Genomic DNA, 4574 nt, shown 5'->3' with positions numbered 1-4574 from the left:
GCATAAAATTAATGAATTCAACATTACCCTTGCCCGGCTCATTACATGGTGGAAGCAAAGAGCAAAATAAAAATGGATGGAAAAGGGGGATTATAATTCTTCATTTCTTCATGCATTTGCAAATGCCAAGAGGAATTATAACTGGATTAATCATATCAAAACTGATACAGGTGTGGTGACGGAGGATATTGCTAAAATTCAAAAAACTTTCACAGAATTTTTTAAGCTTAAATGGCATAATAGAGATTGTTTGCTGGTGGGGTGGCCTAATCCTTCTGCAGTATTTAATGAAGATGATCACGGTGTTTTGAATGCTGATTTCACTAGGAAGGAGCTGCAGGTGGTTGTTGAAAATGCTGGGAAGAACATTTCTCCTACTTTGGATGGGATTACCTTCTCTTTTATAAAAGGTTTTTGGAAAATAATTCTGAATGATTTATGGCATGGCATTAACCAATTTCTCTCATCAGGGGTAATGCATCATACCTGGAAGGATACGCTGATTGTTTTGATCCCAAAAACTCAAATTCCTTTGGTTCCCTCAAACTTCTATCCTATTAGTCTATGTATGACTATATATAAAATAATTGCCAAGATGCTATTGAACATATTAGAGAAGGTGATTCATAAGATCATATTGGCGGATCAAGCAGCTTTCATTAGAGGCCATTCCTTGTTTGAGCATGTGTTGTTGGCTCAAGAAGTCATCAACAAATTTTGGTATTCCAAAGTAAAAAAAGTTCTGTTGGCTATTAAAATTAACATGGAACAAGCTTATGATAGCATGGGATGGCAAGCTCTAAGCCAAGTTCTTCTTTACTTTAACTTTCCTAGCAAGTTTTCAGATCTATTAATGCAATGTGTATTAGAACTAAAGTATTGCATTCTGATTAAAGGAAGGAAATCTGATTGGATCAAAGGCAAGAGTGGATTTAGGCAAGGGTGTCCATTGTCACCTTTTTTGTTTATTTTATGTTATTAAATATTATCTTATGCTCTAAATCTTAGTAGAAGTGGATTGGGAATTCCTATTACTCTTAATGCTCCTAGAATTTCATATTTACTCTATGCCGATGATATCTTATTATTCTCAGAAGCAAATGTCAGGGAAGTTAAGTAGTTTATGAACATTGTTATCAACTATTACAAGTCGTCGGATCAAAATGTTAATCACTCCAAATCTATGATTTTATTTTGGAAGCATGTTAACATAGGGAGGAAGAGTAAAATTACAAATGTTCTTTGGTTCAAGGTGATGAAAGAGATATATTATCTTGGTGTAAAGATAACTTTAAGGAGGATGGTGGCTTCATATTTCCAAACGCTCATGGAGGTGGCTTATAATAAGTTGAACACTTGGGGAAAGAAATTCATTTCATTGAAAGGGTAGTTGGTATTAGTGAAATCTGCATTCCTCTCTTTACCAATGTTTTTGTCTTCCCTTTCGTTAGTACCTTTATGTATCCTCAAAGAATTTAACAAAATTTGTAGAGGCTTTTTATGGGATAAAAGTAGTGGATGTGATGGAATGCAATTATCTTGGGAGTTATTGTGTAAACCAAAGAATGAAGGTGGTCGTGGACTATTCTCAGCAGTTTCTAAGGTTGGGCCTCTTCGGGCTAAGTTTTCTTGGGATTTCATCATGAAGCCTAAATCTTTGCTCAGCCAGATTATTAGTGGCAACTATGGAAGTGATCTATGGTATTCTCCGGTGAAAATTGGATGTTCTCCTACATGGAAGATTATTACAAATGGGGCTAATTATCTTAGAAACTTTGTTAGATGGAAAGTTTCTAATGGTAATTCTATTAATTGGATGCATGATTCATGGATTTTAAATAAATGCATTTCAAAATGGCCTATATTTATTAATAATTTTGAAGTAATGGATTACAATCTAAGCTTCTTCATATTGGAGGGAGCATGGAATGTGAATCAGCTTCATAATTTCTTTGGGAAGAAACTAGTGGATCTTATCCTACAGAATCCAATTGAAGCAAAGAGGGTAACAGACCAAATTGAGTTAAAGTCGAAGGCTGCAGGGAAATCTATAACTACTTTGTCACTAGAAGCGGTGATGGATCATAATCCAGAAGTTTGTCAATGTGTATGGATGAAAAAGTTAAAGTTGAGACCAAGAGTAGAGGTCTTTTGGTGGAGATTATACAATGAAGCAATTCCCTCTAATGTTTTTTTATTGAGAAGAAGATTAACAAATTTTTCAGGTTGCCTGAGAGGTTGTGCTGAGGAGGAGGATAGCAGTCATATTGCTTGAAGATGTGTGTAATTTCTGAGGATTATTATCCTACTAAACAAATGGAGATTTAATGTCCCATTGTTTGAAGATCTTACATCATGCCTAGACAGGTTTTTTTTTTTTTTTTTTTGAAAGATGCAAAGGTGCATTAAAAATAAAATATCAAGGGTACAAACTAAAGTGAGAAAGCTATACTATCACATTCTTCTTTTAATAAACTAATAAAAGAAGACGGAAGATAGGTCTCAACAAAAAAGTCCCAAACAAAATCATAAGAGCAAGCTAAGTTAGCACAATAATCGGCTAACTTATTACAATTGCGGTTAACCCAATGAAAAAAAAAATATTACTAGACTCACCAAGAAAATACAAGTCTTCATTATCCAAGCTCCATCCCTTCATCTTCAGTTTGCTATACAATTTATGAAGAAAGAGGATGACATTCTTATTATCACCTTCCACTATAATGCCTTTGGCATCATGTAATCTTCCATGTAATATTTCTTTAAAAGCTGAGAAAGCCATGAGCTCAAGTTGAGAAATGTCCCAATGTAATTTACCTTTACCAAAGGAAAAGATAAATCTTCCTTTAGAATCTCTAACTACACCACCAATGCCTGTTATACAATTGTTTTTAAGTGAAGTATCAAAATTTATTTTGATCCACTCGGGAGGAGGAGGTTGCCATTTGTTTGAACACAGTCCAAGGGACTGATTAACAACCCAGTGATCCGAAAGTAGATAGCTAGATTTTACAAGAGTTGAAGAAGCAATCATGATGTTGCTGTTGCTGGATTTCCCATGTTTGATCTTGTTTCTGTTATTCCAAACAAACCAAAGTAGTGTCAAATAAATCCTGACTACCATAATGTTAGAGTCCTTTAATCTCATGAGGCAAAGCAAGCAATCATTCCAATCTTTAAAAATTGGTATCTGAAATCCCCAACTTCTTAAAATTTCAATGACCTTCAATAAGTTAGAACAAGTAGATGAGACATTGTTTACATCTTTGATTATAGCACAACCCCAAAGACACAAGCTAGATCCTGATAATCTCCTCTTGAAGAGAAAAAGTTCTATAGGAATTGCGTCTCTGTATAGCATCCAGATGAATAGTTCTACCCTGCCAATAAACTTAGATTTAAATAACCAAGAAGCTAGATCATCGAGCTGATAGCCTTTGAAACATTCCTCCACTAGTAAAGAAGCAATAGAATTTCCTGTCAATTGTAATTTCAGTTCCATACAATCAAGTTGAGAATCCTGTGTAAATTTAATATTGCAAATTAGTTCCAACAAATCTTCACCAAAGTGCGATTTCAATTTCTCAACATTCAATTTCCCCTCTAGAATGAAATAGTCAAGTGTAGTATTTTCATCATCCAATACTCCAAAAAACGTTGGCCATTTGTTTAAACTCAAATCCAAGATCCAAGTGTCTTTTAACACATAGATCTTTGAGCCGTCACCCACCTTCCATCTAACAAAGTTTCTAAGAGCTTTCCAACCATTTTGAATAATCTTCCAAGAAGTAGAAGAATTACTTATGTAGTTTACCTTATCCAGCCAATCATCTCCATACTTACTAACAAAATTCCTGGACATCAAAGAATTTGGGTTGTCAATAATTCTCCAAGCAAACTTAGCCCTCAACGTGTCTCTCCTTGCAATAGCAGAATTCAGCCCCCAACCGCCAATCTTCTTAGGTTTTCACAAGGAATCCCAAGCTACATAATGTATCCCATGGTTCCCATCACATTTATTCCAAATGAAGTCTCTACACAACTTCTCAATTTCTTTCAATATACTAAAAGGAACAAGAGAATAAGATAAAAGAAAAAATGGAATTGATAGGTAAACAGTTTTTACCAAAACCAGTTTACCCGCTAGAGATATGAATCTATTGCTCCAAGCATTAAGCTTCTTAATAGATTTATCCAGTAAAGGTTGCAAATCTGAATATTTCATTCTTCTTGTTGTCATCTTGATTCCCAAGTAGTCAAAATTGTTCACCAATTTGATTCCTAGCATTTTAGAAAACAAAATTCTCCTCCTCCTATTAACCAAGCTGCTGCATATCAAAAAAGATTTCAGAAAACTGATCTTCTGACCGGTCCAAGAGCAGTAGTTTTGAACTATATATTTAACCTTCTTCACAATATTAACCTTGGCTTCAGTAAAAATCAGGATGTCATCTGCAAAAAGGAGATGTGAAATTTTCTGAGCTCTAGAAGAGATTTTCACACCCACATCCGAACCATTTTCATTAAAGCTATTGGATAGAAGTTGTGAACATAAAATAAAAAGGAATGGAGAG

This window comes from Dendrobium catenatum, unplaced genomic scaffold (genome assembly GCF_001605985.2).
Source record: "Dendrobium catenatum unplaced genomic scaffold, ASM160598v2 original_scaffold_225885, whole genome shotgun sequence".
Classification (NCBI taxonomy): domain Eukaryota; kingdom Viridiplantae; phylum Streptophyta; class Magnoliopsida; order Asparagales; family Orchidaceae; genus Dendrobium; species Dendrobium catenatum.
Note: the sequence above shows the minus strand (reverse complement) of the source record.